Raw genomic sequence first — 20,883 nt, forward strand, 5'->3', positions numbered from 1 at the left:
AAGTCATTTTTGTCTGGCTGGTTTGGTTTGCCTTAGAGGTGGAAAAACCCCAGCCTTGGGCTGTGACTGCCCTGTTTGAGCAATTGGTCCTGATTTGGCACTCTCAGTTGGGTCCCGCCAGAACCACATCGTCACACTTCTCTAAGAAAAGTTGTTTCATTCATTCCAAACTCTTTATGTGAGAGTTTCTCCATGACCCAACTCATTTTCATAGCCTCTAAGCACCCCACTGCATTTCTGTTACATACTTCTTGGGACGGGGTTACCAGAACACAAAATTCCAAGTGAGGGTGTACCACTGATTTCATATGGTAGTGTTATATTTTCAGTACTCTCTACCCTATTTCTTATGCATCCTGACATTTTGTCTGCTTTTTTGATCACTGTATGTTGAGCAAAGGTCTTCCCTGAGTTGTCTTCATTACTGTGATCTGATTGTTTTACAGTGTTTCTGTCATATTAGCATCTATGTTAGATAGTGCTTTATAAAGCTAAAAGGCAAATTACATTGATGCTACCTCCTCTTGATAGACTGACTAGTACAATTTTGTTAGAAATAAAAATAAAAACCTAAAAAACAAACAGGAAAACCAAAATACAGACATAATAAAAACAGACTGACTAAGCAACTGAAGAGAGTACAAACTCAAGGACCTACAGTTAAAATCAACCAGAAAATCTGTAAGCATTCCTATATGAACCATTCAAAAGTGGTCTGCTGTCTCCTCCTCTTTCCCCTATGTACTATTGGGACTTATTTTATAAACTTCCTTAATCTCATGTCACTATTAGACAAAAGGCTGTGGAGAAAGAAAACAAATTTAAGTCTACACTAAAAAGGGTCTGTGGGTATAGCTACAGCAGTAAAATTCTTTCTGCTTTTCTAACCAGAAGATTCTCCCCAGAAGAAGAGGCACTGGTCCTGGAGGCACTGCAATACCAGGTCAATGCATGGGGTGGATAAAGCAAGCTCCTATTCCAGCCTCCTGTTTCAAAAATCTATTTAATATACAGTCCTCAAATAAAGGACATATCAGATATTAAACTGATAAGAACAGATTTAAAAATTGTATTAAAGTAAATGGATTGAAATGAAATATACACAGGGTGAGAAGGAAGATACTGTACATCTGGGGTCAGGCTTGGGTTATGGGGAGTTACAGATACCATTTGCAAGGATGAAAAGATACATACATATCGCATAACCGGTATAGACCCAGATTGGGATGCACGGGTTTTTAAAGTGTCAGTGAATAAGTGGGCTCGGGTTCACCACCCATGGAATGAATAAGGAGTCCAAGTCAATATCGGTGGAGCGGATAGGTACATGGGTGGGGTGTGTCCCTTGGTATCTCAGGGAAGGAAGTGGGTTATTTCCTGGTCGGCTGTCTCAATTACTCAGTGTGGTATTGGTGATGTCTGGTGATGTGTTCAGTATAAATGTCTCTGGACCACCTGATGGTGTCGGACACCATGAGCTGTCTCATGAGCTGGGCGTAGCGTCAACTGACCCCACATGCTCTCAGAACCAGCTTGTTGAGAGGGTCCCATGAGCCCAGGGCTCCCATGATCAGGGCGTGTACCTGGACTTCGTAGCCCTGGGCTCTCAGGGTCTCAGCCAGCAAGGCATACTTCGACTCCTTCCGTGCTCGGGCCTCGTGGAAGGCAGGGGACCGGTTTTCAGAAGGCACCGTGACATCTACCAGGAGGACCTTCCTCTTTTCTGCGTCCGTCACGACGATGTCGAGTCGCAGTCGGCCTTCTGTCCTGGGATGGCGGAGTCGACGATGATCTTCCCCAGGGATGGTGGGATGGCTTTCACTAGTCAGTTCTGGATGGTGTTGTGGCGGTGCCGCCAGGCTCCGGAGTGCTGCATGCATCCACATAGGATGTGCGGCAGGGTCTCGTTCATGTAGCAGCACTTCTTGCAGCGCTTGTCTCAGCTGCCATGGTGGACGGCTCCGTTGAGGGGAACGCAGTTGAGTCGGGCCCTGTAGCTGAACTGCCAGTCGGCGAACCTGGTGAAGCTGCCCCCGGGGAGGAAGTGGTTACTGGCGTCCCACTTGCTGGACACCTCGAACACCTTGCGCTGGTCCGGCTTCCGCTTGAGGTTCTCGGCATAGTGGTAGCGGATGGTGTCTTTCAGGGACCTTTCTAGCATGGCTCTGGCGGTCAGGGTGACGATGGTGTGGTCCAGGGTCTTTACGCGCAGCACTAGTATTCCCAGCTCCTGGCGTTCGTCGCACCACTTCCAGCAGCAGCTGATCCTCTTACCCAGGCATCTTGAGGCATTGCGAGCGCGGGACCAGAGAGAGGATAGGTCTCCCCCCTCTCTTTCTACACAGGCAAACTTTCTAATGGAGACAGTTTATACTGGCAAAAGAACTCTTTTGGTTGTATAGCTTATACCAATTCCCTGAACAAAATAAGCTATATCAGCAAAAGGACTTTTTTGCTGGTATAAAAATGTCATAAATGATTACACCACTGTTCAATGTTATTATACTGGCAAAAGTTTCTAGTAAAGACCTAGGCCAAGAAGCTCCTTCTTCCTCCTCAACAGCTGGGGGGCGTGGAACACACCCAGATGTGCACAGCCTATGGCCATCCCTCCCACGCAACTCACAGCAACAGGGTTTAAAAAAGTTTACTGGAGCTGCTGGTAGCTGTTGAAATTTGTAGAACATGAGATCACAGTTTTATAGGTAGAAGCTGTTCACAGAATATCTACTGCCCCAGGAGAGAGTGAGGAACCTGCCAAACCCAACAAAGGAGGAACTGGAAGCAGATATGGCATTTAGCCATCCCTAATTTTCTTGAACCCTGATCGTCATAGATCTTCTGCAGAAATTCCAGGTTACAGAATAAAAGGTTTTTTAAATTGTTTTTACCATCAACCCCCCTAACTGCCACCAAAATAAAGTGAAATAGGAAATCAGTGTATCTTGGCTTTGACAATGCTGTCTTAGTAGATGGACTTTTATTTCATAGTTATAATGAAGAAGATTAAATGTTAGGCGTCATGAAATTAATAGTTAATTTATTAGTTATGTCACATTCCTGTGTTCATTATATTGAAATAAATGGTAGCTTTTCCATCATTAAGGCAGCATCCGGCTTCTGTTAGCAAAGTCTTGGTGAGCAGATTTGTACCAGGTGCTAAATAGCTTTGCTAAAAGTTAGTTATTTGAGTATCCCCTTTTCTGAAGAAAATTTCTCCTGACTTTCCATATAAAAATCACTCTGATTTGGTTGGAACTGTCCACCATGCTAGTAGCAAGACAAGTTCTTGAGATAAACACTAAATCTTCTCTTCTTGAGTTTTGATCAGCGTGATTCTCTGAGATGCTGGAGATGTTAAGGAACACTTTCTGTGATCCATACCCTTCCGGAATGCTGAAGACCAATGGAGTCATCTTGGTCCCATTGTGAGGAGAAAATTACCAATGCCTTCTTAAAGAAGAATGCATACAACTGCTGATCCCCTGATCATCTGATCAAAGCCATCACTTGATGTGGACAATCTGGCCAAATATCACTGTTTCCCAGATTTTCCAATTTTGATCAATATTGAAAAAGTTAGATTGAGACTTGTCTTACCACATCTAGCTGCCCCAAATCTCCTTTACTTTTGTCAATCTGGGGATTGTTTTGGATATGGACAGCCTCATGTGCTGCCTATATTTATTATTTGTATTTTCACAGCATCTAGAAGCCTGAGACATGGACCAGGACCTCACTAAGCTAGGCACTGTACAAACTCAAAACAGAAAGACAGTCCCTAGCCCAAGAAGCTTACAATCTAAGTACAAGACAAGAGACAACAGATGGACACAAGTAGCTGTAGGTGTACAAGGAAACAATCAGACAGTATTGGTCAGGGTGATAGGCAGTGGTCGCAGCACACCAGCAGCCTAACTACTGTCAATTTTTTTGTAGGCACCATACACTCATAGACATTAAGGCCAGAAGGGACCATCATGAGCATCTAGTCTAACCTCCTGCACATTGCAGGCCACAGAAACTCACACACACACTCCTGTAATAGATCCCTAACCTCTGGCTGAGTTACTGAAAGGAGAGTTTCAAGGAGGACAATGAGTTAGTTTTGTGGATGTTTACAAGCATGAAGGACTGCATAGGAAAAAGCATAAAGGCGTTTGTTTGAAAATTTAACAAGTGGGAGATACAGGCTGGCATCACTGGCTGATCAGAAGCAGGAGTTGACTTTTTAATACTGAATGAAAGATAATAGGTGGAAATAGGTCATGATGGGCCTTGCAAAGTGAAGACAAGTAGCTTATGTTTGATGTGACAGAGAAGAGGGAGCCATCAGAGGGATGGCAAAGAGTGGGCTAATGATGTCAAAGCAACACACTAGGAAAATGATCTTTGTAGCAGCATTGTGAATGGATATCAGAGGGGCAAAAGTGGATTTGTCAAGGCCAGAGAAAAGGATGCTGGAGTAACTGAGATGTGAGATGATGAGAGCATGGAGCTTTAGCTGTGTGGATGGATGGGAAAGACTGTATCTTAAAGAGGTTAGGCAAAAAGAAATCTTCAGGATTTAGACATGCACCTCTACCCTGATATAATGCAGTCCTCGAGAGCCAAAAAATCTTACTGTGTTATAGCTGAAACCACGTTATATTGAACTTGCTTTGATCTGCCGGAGCGTGCAGCCCCATCCCCCTGGCGTGCTGCTTTACCACGTTATATCCAAATTCGTGTTATATCGGATCACATTATATCGGGGTAGAGGTGTAGTTGGATGTAAGGACCGAGAGAGAAAATATATTGTACTCAGTCAATGTTAATTAGAAGTTTGGGGAGATTTCTGTGATTATTTTTTTTCCCCAACCCTGTGCCCATTAATATCAATGGGAGGGTGTGGTGTTGTTTTTCACCATCAATTGAAGTGGGATCAGGATAGGGTGACCAGATGTCCCGATTTTATAGGGACAGTCCTGATATTCAGGGCTTTTTCTTACATAGAGGCCTATTACCCTCAACTCCCTGTAGCTATCTGGTCACCCTAGATCAGGAACAGGTACTATATGTTCATGTTGCCCTCTTTTGATTTGCTACAGCTTTGGAAGAATGTAAGTGTATTTTTATAAGTAACAGGTAGTAGATACTTATCTCAGTTGGTAGAGGCTTGTTTTTGAGCCAAAGTACTGGGATTTCTATTCCTGGCTCTGCACATGCATTTTATTATGGACTGGAGCTCATTTCCATAGTTAAGGCTGCAAACATAGTCTTCCTGCAAAACTTTAAGCTTTCAAATGTTTAGGGCTAAGTCTCATTGAAAACAGGAAGTGTTCTGAAAATGTTTAAGAAATTGAGTACTTTTGAGAATAAAAGATTTTAAATTGGCTCCTTTTGGAAATGTTGGCAAAGTGTCTAGCATTTCACTGAATCCCTTAACCTACCCAACTAAATTGCATTACACCATACCATTATCCTGGTTCAGGCAAAATGTAGTTTCCCAGGACAGGAACGATAAAAGAGGTTTATGTTATTTGCAAGCTAGACATCGTTCTCTGTCAAATGAAGCTGCTGGTAAAAAAACACACACACACACACACGCACACAGAGAAAAAATATTTTCTCATTGGCCTCTGAACCAGCCAGGGCTGGCTTTCAAAAGGAGAAAAGTAATCTCAACATTTGTTAAGAATTATTCTTCCTCCTGCATTTCCATTTCCATCTATAGTGCCTCCTTGTCCTACAAATAATGTGTTACTTTCAGAGGAGTAACTGAAAAACTGGCAGTTTAAGTGACTTGAAAAAAGTTATATAGAACATATGTGGCCACCGTTAAGAACAGAAACCTGATCATTGAGGTAGTAGACCCATATCTTAGCAATTAGACCACATTGCCTCTGATACATTAGAAAAAAACCCTAGCTGTCATATAATGCTTTTTATCTGTAGATCTCAAAGCTCCTTATGAAGGTCAGTGTCATTGTCCCATTTTACTGATGAGAAAACTGAGGCCCCGGGAGGGGAAGTGACTTGCCCAAAGACACCCATTGCCAGTGGCAGAGTGAGGAATGAAACCCAGGCCTCCTGAGTTCAAGTCCAGTGCCTTCTCGATTAAGCACGCTGCCTCCGAAGTTCACTCAAATCTTTATGCTTAGTTAGGGTAACTATAAAATGCCGAAAATACTCACCTTTGTAAAGTGCTTTGAGGTACGCACAAAGCTTTATCACCAATACATTATTACTATATTTTTCAGATGGCTAAGACAGACACCGTGAGTTTCAGTGGCTGGTAAAGTCACTCTGACCTAGTAGTCTGGGCACTAGCTGTGAAACCAAAAGACACAGCTTCTAGTCTAGTGTTTGACACCATTTGCTGTATTTTTTTTAAGAACATCTTACCACATTCAGAGTAAGACTGCAGGCCTGCTGCACTTGCATGCCTGGCTAATTTCGCTGTTTCAGGAATGTACATCTTTTCAGGTGTGCATTGTATGAGGCAGATTCACACAAGAGCCATTCTAATTCTGATCAACAAAAATACTTAAGGACTTTACCTGAAAATCCTGTCTAGTGATAAATAAGTAAAATTAAATTTTCCCACTTAAGAGTAACCTTAAGAAAGTAATGTTTAGATAATGAAAAAACAAAACATAAAATATAAAATAAACCAACAGTCCATCGATCCATGTTTGTTGTGCAGTGATGGAATGTGCATTTCTTTATTACTAAATAATATGTTCTCATTATGTGGACTGTGCAATATTTATGATTACCGTAACTATTTATTTGCTGCTTAAAGGATTTTATAAGTGACATGATAGATAACTACACTGTTCTCATTTAGCAACCTTAACTGGTTTTGATAGAGGTTTGAGTTTTTTGGAATTATAATTGTATAAGGTGCCTAGAGGGTTTTTCTGTTTGTATTACTGCGTATCTCATGTGCTACCATTTATCTGGGAAAAATCCACACAGCTTCACTTTATCATTCTATACAGATCAAGCCAGAACACTTTATAAAACAAGACACCCTAAAAATTAGTACTCCAGGATACCATAAACATCTACTGGAGATGATGATCTTGGAAAAGAAAAACATTTGTGACCCACCTTTGACATTTAACTTATTAAATTTGTTGTGGGATGTTCTCCTGATATTATCTACTATTAGTATACTGATAACATATGCAATAGAATATTTGTTTCCTCATGATTTCCTTTCTGGGACTAACCTCTCCTCTAGTCCAAGACAAACGAGCTGTGCTTATCATCTAGCAAATACTGGAACAGTTCAGAGACTCATCCATGAGGGCGCTGGGGCTTGGCTATGCCCTCTTCTGCCCCTGTGCGACATTTCCAAAGTTGTAAGGAAACACTTAATTCTTATTAGTAGATAAAACATAATTTATAAATTAAGTGCTAACTGTGCTATCTTTATACACAGAGACTAAAGAAGCCCCCCCCCCCCCACAGAATTTGTTTCAGGTGGAGAAGGAATGGGGAGAGGTCAGTCCAGAAAGGAAGTAATCAAGTAACAAATTTTCAATTTTGGTTCTGTTTTTGTCTTCCAATCTCAACAACTGGGAGGTAGGAAGCAGCATGGAAAAATTAGTTCTGAGGAGAAATAACTAAGGCAGAGGAAAATGTAGCTCCATCCCTAAAATTGGTAGAATTAATCTATTTTGGGACCACTGTTGGAGCACATTCCTTCTGAAAGATGTTTTTCCCAGAGAATGAAATTCAAGATGTAATGCTCTGTAAAAGGGTTGATAGATGAACAGGTGGCTGGATGGTCAGGGATGCCGTCTCTGTCCAGGAGGCTGTCATGTGCCACACAGGGTGGGCTCCCGTCCTTTCTAGAATCTGATTATCTGCAGCTGAATATGCTCAAGTGATGCAGAACTTGATCCTAACCATGTGGTATTTGGATGGTTTCAGGCCCATGAAGTTAAAATTGAAAGAAACAAAGTTTTGGGATAAAGGAAGAAAGAATTTCTCTTCCTCTGAGGTACAAAAGGAAGAGTTAACCTTGGCTATGAATGATTCAGATGTATCTTGTCCTTCTGGAAAATTTACTACGTAAGAGTTAAGTATTATTAAGAACAGAAATTTCAAAGATTCTCTTTGCCAATGTGATTGTGACCAGGAAGCATATTTTTATGGAAAGGAGAAACAGGGAGCTGGATATTCTTGGTTTAACAAGATAGATCATGAATAAGGATATGATATTGTCACAGATTCTGTGACTTTAATGGATCTCCATGACACCTGTGCATCAGCATGCCACAGTGGTGGGCCTAGAGCTGTCAGCCCCCAGGACTGGAGCAGCGGCCTGGGGCTGGGTCAATCCCTGGAGTAGGAACAGCGGCCAAGGCTGGGACAGTAGCTGGGGCAGAGCAGCAGCTGAGGCAGGAACTGCGGCTAGCAGTCAGCCCCTGGTGAGGCTCCACTGTGAGGCTCCACTGTTAGACTCCCCATCCCCCCCGAGTATTTTTGGTAAAAGTCACTGACAGGTCGCAGGCTTCTGTGAATTTCTGTTTATTGTCTGTGGCCTGTCTGTGACTTTTACTAAAAATGTCAGTGACAAAATCTTAAAGTTACTCATGAAGGCTTGTAGTGCTGTAGGTAGATTCCAAATAGAGAACACTGATTTGGATAGAGATGCTGCTTTAAGGAACATAAAAGCCACCTACTGGAGGTTTGGATGAGTCAACATTTATGACATTTTTTAACACTGAGGTATGAGATGAGTTCTTGCCAAGAGACTGTCACCCACTTAAGTACATGGGAAGGAAGTCTGAAGCTTTTTCCTTTGGGACAGATTGGACTAGGAGCCTTGGGGGATTTACCCTTTTAGTATCCCGGAAGGTAAAGATGGTCTACCCTGTTAAGCCATAAGTGCTGAAGAAATCTGGTCCACTGAGAGGTGTCTCAGCTGATGTGGAGACTGTCTGCTGGCAGAGGGAGGGTCTATGGATTGAGAATGTCATGTTCTATGATCAGGTAAGAGGTGTGACACAGTCAGAATGTGCTTGGCTGAGTGGCCCCGGTTGGGAAAAAGAGCTCCAGAAATTTTGGCTCCAAGGAGAAAGAAAAGAATATGTGTGAGCACACGTGTGAGCACAGGGAGGGAGTGGAAAGAGATTTAAAAGAAAATAAAGAAAGCAGGCACAGTGAACTGCCATTTTGTTTACACTTCTAGAGACAAAGAATCTAGTGAAAGTGTGGAAAGGGCATGGCCAAACCCCAGAAGGTATGTCTACATTGCAATTAAAATCCCAAGGTTGGCCTGTGTCAGCAGACTTGAGCTTGCAGGACTCAGGCTTGGAGGCTGTTTAACTGCAGTGCAGATATTTGGACTTTGGGCTGGAGCCCGGGCTCTTGGACTTTGCAAGGTAGGAGGGTCCCAGAGCTCAGGCTGCAGCCCCAGCCCAAACATCTACACAGCAGTTAAATAGCTCCTTAGCTCACGCACCTCAAGACCGAGTCAGCTGGCATGGGCCAGCTGCACGTTTTTAACTGCAGTGTAGACATACCCAGAGACACATAGACAAGACTGAAGGGCCTCCAGTATTTGCAAGAACAGAGATGCTGTTCATTTGTCTTCAACAAAGGTAAGAGATCAGGATCCAGGAACGGATCTTGCTTGTTGATATCAAAGTGATTTCTTTTTACATTAGGATTCCAGTGAGCAGAAAGGGTACATCACGAATTTTTAATTATTGTATCAGGAAACCTAATAAGAATGGTTATTTGTACTGACTGAGCAGCTGAACCAATTAATACATCAGTTTGTAAGACTGATGTTATCAAACAATACTAAGATGAATGTATTTAATCCTTCTGTGGGATCAGAGCACTATATGCCTTTATTATTATTGAAAACATCTGAAATACACCCGCTACATGATGTTGGGGTTGAAATGAAGTTAACTTGCATCAGCATTGTACAGTAGTTGCACCCTTCATTACAGTACTAACATATATTTTTGTCGGCAGGTTGCCTTAAACCACAATCATAGCTCCTTTGGACATCTTCAAGGGACAGAAAGAAAAATAGACAACATATTCCAGTAAAAACAGCTTTATCAAATGAAAGTGAAAAATCCAAGAAAATCAAGTGACATGTGGTTTTGAAAACGTGAAAACCATGCCAAAACTGCTCATAGAAGACTGGAGAGGGTGAATGTGGATAAACATATTCAAGAAGCTAGGAAAAAGAAAGCTAGGAAAAAGAAAAAGAGTTTGCAAATTAGCCTATAGGAGATCCGGAACACAGTATTACAATACCATTGTGTAAAAATTATAGCTGACTTCTTGCCAACAAAATTTGATATTAGTGAGACTGGCTGACATTAAAACCATATGCACAGTATGGTTGAACAAAATAGAGAACACAGTGAACCTGAAATCCAGATTTAAAGTTCACTGTGTTTCTCAATTTTTGTGGGTTTTAGAATTACATTTTCCTGTTTAGAATATTTTTCTCTCCCTTGCAACTGTGTGAAAGGACCACAACAAATGGACACTACTAACTATAGTAGGAAAATGGTGAAATTGACTATATCTTTGGCATGGGTCCCATCAGGAAAATCTGCTGGTGGGCCAGGACAGTTTGCAGTGTCTGCGGGTTTGGCCAATCACAGCTCCGAATGGCCGCGGGTTCTCTGTTCCAGGCCAATGGGGGCTGCGGGGAGCAGTGGTCAGTACATCCCTCGGCCTGTGCTGCTTCTTGCAGCCCCGTTGGCCTTTTCTTCCCTGCTGTAGGAAACACTGCTGTAACAATCAGCAATTACTTTTGCAGGAATCAAAGTAGCACACAGATCAGCAGCATATGGACCCGATCTGAAGCCACATGCATGCAGAGATGCACCCTCAGCTTTGATCATTCCCACCTATGGAAAACGGTGCAAGTATTCAGAATAGTGTCACTAGACACTTGTTGTGATCCCCTTCTGATACCACCCAGACCCTTGTCTCATCTTGCACCTTCCTCGCCTGGACCAAACTCACCATGTTTAGGGCTCTCACTGTCCTCCATGCTTGTCAAGGGACAGTGAGAAAGAAGTAAATGTAACTTTTATGATTCAAGGTTGTGAGTGCATTCACAATATTGACTCTGTGTATTGTTTCTTTTGCTTCTGCAGATGTGCCCTTGATGACCAGCTCCTACATACCGGCAGAGCACCTCCAACTCCATGATGAACTGCAATCTATCACCAGAACTCCTAGCAGCAAAAGGTCGTGATTTGTACAGTGGGATAGCTACCCTCAGTGCACTGCTCTCTCTGTCGCACCGATTGTGGACGTACTCTGCTGACATAAGGAACATTGTGTGAACATGCACAAGCATTGTAATTACAGTGGTTTATGATCATTGATGTAACTTAAGTCAATTTAACTCTGTAGCTTAGAAATGGTCTAATTTAAAATGAGGACTGTTAAGCAAAAAGTAGCTTTTGGATGGGGACAGGAGCAGTAGAATGATTCCAATATTGGAAAATAAACAATATTTTCAAAAGGATTTACATTTTAAAATTAGATATATGCCTCTAGTTTTGAACTCTGAGGTATCTGGTTGTTGAATAAGCTTTGAGAATTTCTTCAAACATAATTTTTCAATTATTAGGGTGTAATTTATTAAGAGATTTGACACAGAGGACTTGGGCATGAGTAGTACAGGTGTTTCACATATTCAAGTGGACAAACTCACCTTTTACATTAACATAAAATTATGTCTAAAAATGTTCCTATAATTTTGTCAGTGACAGAGCAGATGGCAGCTCCTCATCACCTCTAGGGCTGGTCCCTTTACACCTGTGCAAACATCACATCCTGGCTTTCCAAGTTGAAAACTCCTCCAACTGTATCTATGCCACCCTTAAAATATGTTGCATTTGGTGGCAAGCTGTACGATGTATTGTGTATCATAACTATTTAGAGGAACCACAATTCTTATGTAACTGTTATCAGGTATTTCTCATCTATGTATTCACTTTATTTTATTTTGCATCAAAGCCCTGCACACACTATAAACAGCTGCCACCTAGGATAAAACAGTTATCTACTGTTCGTAACAGCTGTTCTTCGAGATGTGTTGCTCATGTCCATTCCATGTTAGGTGTGTGCGCACGCCATGTACAGCATTGCCAGAGATTTCCCCCTAGAGGTATCTAGAGGGCCAGCCCTAGCATCTCCTGAAGGCCTGCACTCATGCACCAGTATAAGGGGCACCACCAGCCCCGCGCCCTTCCATTTCCTTCTTGCTGTCAACTCTGATGGCGGGATAGGAGAGCGGTTCATGGAATATACATGAGCAACATGTCTCGAAGAACAAACAGTTACAAAAAGTTAGGTAACTTTTTTCTTCTTCAAGTGCTTGCTCATGTCGATTCCATGTTAGGTGACTCACAAGCAGGATCCCTGGAGGTGGGCTAGGAGTTCAAGGGCATGCCAATTATAACACAGCTCTCTCAGAACTGACATCATCTGTGGCCTGCTGGGTGATCAAACAATAGAACATGAATGTGTGGACTGATGACCAAATCACGGCCCTGCAGATGTCCTGCATTGGTATTTGCACCAGGAATACTGCTGAAGATGTTTGCAATCTCATAGAATGGATCTTCACAATGGCCAGAGGTGGGGCCTTCACCTGTTTGTAGCAGATCTGGATACTGGCCATGATCCAGGACAAGATCCTCTGGGATGACACCAGGAGACCTTTCATTCTATCCACGACAGTGACAAAAAGCTGCGTTGATTTGCACAAGGGTCTTGTCCTGTCAATATAAACAGGTAGAGAATGCAGACACCATTCTTCTGTTTTGTGCAGTTTCAGGAAGAAGGCAGGCAGAAAGATGTCTTGATTGATGTGAAACTGCGACACCACTTTGGGTAGAAGGCTAGGTTGGGATGCAGTTGGACCTTATCTTTGAAGAAAACAGTATAGGTTGGTTCTGAAGTCAAAGTTTGAAGTTGTGAAACACTTCTGGCTAAAGTGATTTCTACCAGGAAAGAGACCTTCCACAAGAGGAGCAGCAGGGAGCAAGATGGCAAGGGCTCGAAAGGTGGCCCCATGAGCCTGGACAGTACCAGGTTTAAATCCTAAAGCAGGATTGGGTCACAAATCTGTGGGTAGAGCCTCTCCAACCCTTTAATGAATCTGTTCATCAGCTGCTGGATGAAGATCTGCCTTGATCGGGCGATGGAACACTAAGATATCTGCCAAGTGGACCTTAACTGAAGACAGTGACAGACCTTGGTGCTTCAGAGGAGAAGATACTCTAGGCTGGACTGCATGGACACCTGCACCAGGCAATGGCCCCGCTTGGGCGCCCAGCAAGTGAAGCGTTTTCACTTGGCCAGATAGGTGGCCATGGTAGAGAGTTTTCTGCTACCTAGGAAAACCTGCTGGACCTGGAATGCCCTCTCCTTGGGATTTAGCAATGCAGCAACCATGCTGTTATGTGTTGTCAAGACTGATTCCCCACTCTGGCACTCTGAATGCAGAAGGTGGGGGCCTACAAGGATTCTAAAGATTAATACTGGCCACTCCAGGCTTGCATTAAACTCCCATGGTTATATTTTCTCTCTGACTTTGGATGCTGCCACCAACCAAATGCAAAAAACCCCTTTGAAACCAGAAAGGTGCACTTGGGAATTCCTTCCTGTGGGGTACCCTCAAGCCCTTTCACCCCGCCTCTTTGGGGAAAAGCGGAGAAAGGAAATCAGCTGTTGCCACCAGCTAATGTAACAGCATATGCACAAAGCTCTTTCGACAACAAAAATTCAATCCTGTTCTTAAAAGAGGTAAATTTTATTAAAAACAAAAAGAAAGAAAATATATCTGGAACTTAGGCTTTTGCTAGATTTAAAAAACCCATTTACAAAATTTAAACATCAAGAATAACCTTCTTGAGGTACATCTTAAAGGTTACAAGCAAAACAAAAAGCATTTGGGGTTAGCACAGAGGAGTCCACAAGCCAATAAGAGATAAACAGAAATAAACCTAATCAAATCTTTCTAGATATTCTCTATTTACTTACATATCTGGGGTTCCAGGTAAGCAATTTCTAGGTATGATCTGATGGTTTTTTGTATCTGGCTTAAGCTTTTCACAGCATAACTGCTCCCTGTTCCCCTCTCTCCAGAGAACAACAACAACAGACAAAGGGAAGTTTTTTCCCCCAATTTAAAAAAGTTCTAGCCCTCCCACTGCCTATTTACATAACACAGTTTGATAAACCAATGGAGAAGGCTTGCAAATGCAAGGCAGAGAAGGCTGTTCCAGCAACTGTCATGAGCGATAAGAAGGAACTGGAAGGACACGGGACCGGTGGCACCCCTTATATTGACACATAAGCGCAGGTCTCCAGGGGGCACTAGCCGGTCCTACAGATACCACTATGGGAAAAATCTCCAGCAATGGTGCACACGGCACGCGCACAGGCCAAACGTGGAATCGATATGAGCAAACTCTCGAAGAACTAGGCAATTCTCCAATGTGCTTTTTGGATTGAAAGAGTGAGATGTGGCTGCAAAGATTCACTTCATCTGCTAAGCAAACTATTACTAATAACAGACTTTTGGCCCTATCATGTTAGTCATAGTACAAACACACAGGATGATATTTTCCTTTCCTAGAGGAACAAATCCAACCTAACAGATGCAAATTTCATAGGATGGCCCCAACAAAACTGGGCTAATTTTGCTGAAGAACTGAAGAAGAGTTCTGTATCACTGTAAAACCCTTCACTATCACCAACAGAAGCTGGTCCAATAAAAGATATTACCTCACCCACCTTCTCTCACTAATATCCTGGGACTAACATGGCTATAACTACCCTGCAAACTATTTTTTTTCTGTCCTTCATACTTTCAGTTGATGGCCTTGTAGACAGGGCCAGCTTTAGCAAGTGCGGGGCCCAATTCGTGGGGCTTGTACTCACCAGGCGGCGCTCCAAGTCTTCGGCGGCATTTTGGATTGCCACACTCCGGCCAGGGGAGGGGACCCTGGGGCTTGCTGCACTCTGGCCGGGGGAGCAGGGACATGGAGATTGCCGTGCTCTGGTCTGGGGAGTGGGACTGCATGCTTAGAGCTGTATGCCTGCTCTCCGGCCAGGGGAAGGCAGCGGCGGGGCTTGCTGTGCTCCGGCCAGGGGAGCAGGGCCGTGGGACTTGCTGCACTTCAGACGGCATTCTGACCAAGGGAGCGAGGCTGCGCGGATTGCCGTGCTTCGACGGGGGGAGCGGGGCCACGTGCTTAGAGCTGTCTGCCCGCTCTCCGACCAGGGGAAGGAGGGTGGCGGGCTTGCCAGGCTCCAGATGGGACAGCGGGGGCGGCGGGGCTTGCCATGCTCCAGATATCAGATGGCACTCTGAGTGGGGGTGCGGAGCCACGGGACTTTCAGTGCTCGGGCCGGTGCTCTGGCTGGGGGAGGGGGGCTGCAGGGCTTGCCGCGCTCCGCTGGGGAAACGGGCTGTGAGGTTGCTGGGCTCTGGCCAGGGTAGTGGGGCCGCGGGGATTGGCACGCTCTGGCTAGGGTAGCGGGGACATGGGGCTTACTGCGCTCCGGTGGCAAGAGTGGGGCCACGGGGCTTGACACGCTCTGGCGGGGTTGCAGAGCCACGGGGCTTGCAGCACTCCACCCGGCACTCCGGCCTGAGGAGTGGGGCTGTGGGCTTGCCACGTTCTGGCTGGGCACGGGAGCCTCTTAGGCACAGGGCCCGATTTGAGGGAATCGACTTAAAGCCGGCCCTGCTTGTAGATTAGTAAACATAAAAAGCACTAAGTGTAACTATTTGTATTTACAGTAGGAATACTGCAAAAGCAGCAAAGAGTATTGTGGCACCTTATAGACTAACAGACGTATTGGAGCATGAGCTTTCATGGGTGAATACCCACTTCTTCAGATGCATGTAGTGGAAATTTCCAGGGGCAGGTATATATATGCAAGCAAGAAGCAGGCTAGAGATAACGAGGTCAGTTCAGTCTCTTCTAGCAGCTGAGGTGTGAAAACCAAGGGAGGAGAAACTGCTTTTGCAGTAGGCTAGCCATTCACAGTCTTTGTTTAATCCTGAGCTGATGGTGTCAAATTTGCAGATGAACTGAAGCTCAGCAGTTTCTCTTTGAAGTCTGGTCCTGAAGTTTTTTTAGTTTTTTGCTGCAGGATGGCCATCTTAAGATCTGCTATAGTGTGCCAGGGAGGCTGAAGTGTTCTCCTACAGGTTTTTGTATATCGCCATTCCTAATAAGTCTGATTTGTGCCCATTTATTTCTTTTTCTGTAGGGACTGTCCAGTTTGGCCAATGTACATAGGCAGAGGGACATTGCTGGACAAATGATGGCGTATATTACATTGGTGGACATGCAGGTGAATGAACCGGTTATGGTGTGGCTGATCTGGTTAGGTCCTGTGATGGTGTTGCTGGTGTAAGATATGTGGGCAGAGTTGGCATTGAGGTTTGTTGCAGGGATTGGTTCCTGAGTTAGAGTTACTCATGGTGTAGTGTGCAGTTACTGGTGAGAATACGCTTCAGTTGGCAGGTTGTCTGTGGCGTTGAGGACTGGCCTGCCACCCTAGACCTGTGAAAGTGCAGGATTATTGTCCAGGATGGGGGGTAAGATCTGATGTCTATGCGTTCGAGACGAGCGGTTTTAGTATGGGGATGTATGTGATGGGCGTACCCAGTAAAACGCCATCTACGTACAAGACAAACCCTAAGAAAGAAACCAACAGAACTCCATGGCCATCACATTACAGTCCCCATCTAAAAACCGCATGCGAACGCATTATCAGAGATTTACACCCATACACTGGACAATAATGCCTGCACTTTCACAAGGTCTAGGGTGGCAGGCCAGTCCTCAACGCTCACAGACACCTGCCAAACCTGAAGCGTATTCTCACCAGTAACTGCACACTACACCAAGTAACTCCTAACTCAGGACCAAATCCATGCAACCAAACCTCAAGTGCCAACTCTGCCCACATACTTACACCAGCAACACCAGCAACAGGACCTAACCAGATCAGCCACACATAACCGGTTCATTCACCTGATGTCCACCACATGTAATATAGCGCCATCATTTGCAACAAGCAAGTCCCTCTGCATATGACATTGGCCAAACTGGACAGTGCCCTACAGAAAATAGCAATAAATGGGCACAATCAGAATATAGGAAGTGGGCGATATACAAAAAACCTGTAGGAGAACACTTCAGCCGCCCTGGGACACACTATAGCAGATCTAAAGATGGCCATCCTGCAGCGCGTACCCAGTAAACGCCTCCTACGTACAAGACAAACCCAAGAAAGAAACCCAACAGAACTCCACTGGCCATCACATTACAGTCCCCATCTAAAAACCGCATCGAACGCATTATCAGAGATATTACACCCTCACTGGACAATAATCCTGCACTTTCACAGGTCTAGGGTGGGCAGGCCAGTCCTCAACCCACAGACAACCTGCCAACCTGAAGCGTATTCTCACCAGTAACTGCACACTTACACCGAAGTAATCTAACTCAGGACACAAATCCATGCAACCAAACCTCAAGGCCAACTCGCCCACATATCTTACACCAGCAACACCACAACAGGACCTTAACCAGCATCAGCCACCATAACCGGTTCATTCACCTGATGTCCACCAATGTAATATAGCGCCATCATTTGACTAGCAAAGTCCCTCTGCATATGTACATTGCGCCAAACTGGACAGTGCCCTAACAGAAAATAGCAATATAAATGGGCACAAATCAGAATATAGGAAGTGTGGCGATATACAAAAAACCTGTGGAGAACACTTCAGCCTCCCTGGGCACACTATAGCAGATCTTAAAGATGGCCATCCTGCAGCGCATCATCAGGGATACTGTTCCTGACAGCTTGTATTCCACCTGTGTGTGGGATGTTTTTGTAGAGAGCCTCTACATCCATGGTGGCTAGGATCGTGTTTTATGGAAGGTCACTAATGCATTGTAGTTTTCTCAAGAAATCAGTGGTGTCACGCAGATAACGGAGTGCTGGTGGCATAGGGTCTGAGCAAGAGAGTCCACATATCCAGACAGTCCTTCAGTGAGAGTCCCAATGCCCGAGATGATGGGGCATCCAGGATTTCTGGTTTTGTGGATCTTGGGTAGTAGACAGAATAACCCTGGTCGAGGCTCTAAGGGTATGTTGATTTGTTCCAGTATTAGTGTAGGGAGTGTCCTGAATAGATGGTGCAGTTTCTTAGTGTATTTCTCAGTGAGATCTGAGGGAAGTGGCCTGTAGAATTTGGTGTTGGAGAGTTGTTTGGCAGCCTCCTTTTGGTAGTCAGACCTGTTCATGATGACAACAGCACCTCCCTTATCAGCCTCTTTGACGATAATGTCAGGGTGGTTTCTGAGGCTGTGGATGGCATTGCGTTCTGCACGACTTGAGTTATGAGGCAACCGATGTTGTTTTTACACAATTTCTGCCTGTGCACATCGGCGGAAGCATTCTATGTATAGGTCCAGACTGTCATTTCGACCCTCAGGAGGAGTCCATGTGGAGTTCTTCTTGTGCTGTTGGTGGGAGGGTAACTGTGTATCAGTGGGCTGTTCAGCGTTATCCTGAAAGTATTCTTTGGGTCAGAGATGGCGAAAGTAGACTTCCAGATCGCCGCAGAACTGTATCATGTTTGTAGAGGTGGCAGGGCAGAAAGAGAGTTCCCGAGATAGGACAGACTTTTCTGCTGCGCTGAGTGTGTAGTTGGATAGATTGACGATATTGCTGGGTGGGTTAGGGGTACCACTGTTGTGGCCCCATGGGGCAGGTAGGATTCTAGACAGCTTACAGTCCTTTTTCCTTTGTAGAGAGGTGAAGTGAGTAATGTAGATCTCCTGTCTTATTTTAGTGAAGTCTGTTTGTATGGAAGTTTGGTTATTTATGAGAATCTCCAGGTTGAAGAGCTCTTTTTTGATGTTTTCCTGTTTGCTGTATAGGATGCTGATCAGGTGATTCCTCAGTTTCTTGGATAGAGTATGGCAGAATCTCTCACTGTGGTCTGTGTAGTATGTAGATAGCAATAGGAATATTGGTTACTTTCTGATTCTCTCAGCTGAGTACTTGTAAACAAATCATTCCCTAAATGGGAAGCACTTTGCTAGGGGTTAAAAAAAACCTTAGTTTCAACTCACTTTGTTTCTTGCAAATTTTTTTAACAATGGGGTGGTGTTTACCTCCTCATGCCCATCTCACCATAGCAGAATGAGTAGAAGTCAAGGCCTACTAAAATCCATTGATTTTCTTAGATCAATCGGGAATACTCCTCCACATCATGAAACTTCCACTCGCATAGAATCCCAGGGCCTCCCCTGACTTCCCTCCTCCATAGCAGTACAGTGATTTCTGGATCTGTGCTGCATAGTCGTCCATTGTCACTGGCTGCTCTGAGGCCACCAATCTTGAAATAGAGTTTATCCATATGGAGGAAGAACCCATGAGAGATAATGCTGACTAGTCAGCATTATATTCAGTGAGGAAATGCTCAATAGTTGGGGCACACAGGTGGGGCAAGTGCCTCCCTCCACAGGGATGCTCTATGGCATGCCCACCTAACAACAACTAAGTGCTGACCTCACGGAAAGCAGGCAGAGAGACTTCTGCAAGATTAAGCAGAAGAGAAGTGCAGTGTTAACTTCACAGAGTTAACTTCCTCCTACTGTGTGTAGTGAAGGGACATACATTCTTTCAACAACACTTTAAGCTGAGACTATTAGGATTATTTTTTCAAACACCTACAAATTTGATATAGAACTTTTTCTACCTACTGAAGAGACAGCATTTTGAATATAAATATGTTCTAGATTAGAGACAATGACTATATACACTTACCAAAAGCAACCCAGAATTATACACCAAACAAGAAATTTCTAGAACAGAAAGTCAGTAAGACATGAATAATATTTGCTTTTGTGGACTTGTATAATTTATGTATGATGTTCCTTGTCTATACTTCCATGCTGCACATTCCAGCATTCTTCTTGTGAGCTTCTAGCCAAGGCTGAACCATATTTCTTTGCCAAATTAATACACACAAAATTTTAAAATATTTTAAAATTTTAACTAAGGAATTATTTTGACGCCTATCCTATAAACACAAATAATATCACAGTTCTATTCTGTTTAAACCTTTCCCCTCCCTTGCCTAACCCACTTATCTGTTGTTGTCTCTTTTTGTATCACATCTAGCCTAAGGAATGATCCAGACAGGGGCGGCTTTATGTATTTTGCTACTCCAAGCACGGCAGTCAGGCGGCTTTTGGTGGCATGCCTGCGGGAGGTCCGTTGGTAATGCAGATTTGGTGGCATGCCCGCAGGAGGTCCGCTGGTCCCTCACCTTCAGCGTACCCACCACTGAATTGCCGTCGAAACCGCGGGACCGGCAAACCTCCCAAAGGCATGCTGCTGAAGGCAGCCTGACGGCCACCCTCACAGCAACCAGCATGCTGCCCTCCATGGCTTGCAGCCCCAGGCACATACCTGCTGCGTTGGTGCCTGGAGCCACCCCTGGATCCAGTCACTTTTATGCTGTCCCACAGAATTCAACGGGATTCATATTATGAGAGGAAGGAAGCGTGAGCTAGTGAATAAAGCACTGGTAGTCAGGAGACCTGGGTTCTATTATTCCCAGCTCTGCCACTAACTTGTTATGTAACCTTGAGCAAGTCACTTCACCTCTCTGTGACTCTGTTTCCCCTCCCACCCTTTGTCTGTCTTGTCTATTTAGATGGCAAACAATTTGGGGCAGAGACTGTCACTTATTCTTTCTAAGGTGCCTAGTACAACAAAAACTCAGTCTCAATTGGGAACTATAGATGCTACTGTAATACAAATAATAAATAACAACTATCA

General features: G+C 44.2%; 1 protein-coding gene and 1 non-coding gene across 2 annotated transcripts in view; both read right to left on the reverse strand.

Annotated features, from left to right (window-relative positions):
• The window catches only part of CEP128 (centrosomal protein 128), a 430,997-nt gene that overhangs the window by 84,703 nt on the left and 325,411 nt on the right, over positions 1-20,883 (reverse strand). The gene's annotated exons all lie outside the window — the stretch shown is intronic.
• Positions 907-1,098, reverse strand: LOC116837547 (U2 spliceosomal RNA). The gene has a single exon (XR_004376717.1). It is a non-coding gene; the product is annotated as a U2 spliceosomal RNA (small nuclear RNA).

This window comes from Chelonoidis abingdonii, chromosome 4 (assembly GCF_003597395.2).
Source record: "Chelonoidis abingdonii isolate Lonesome George chromosome 4, CheloAbing_2.0, whole genome shotgun sequence".
Lineage (NCBI taxonomy): Eukaryota > Metazoa > Chordata > Testudines > Testudinidae > Chelonoidis > Chelonoidis abingdonii.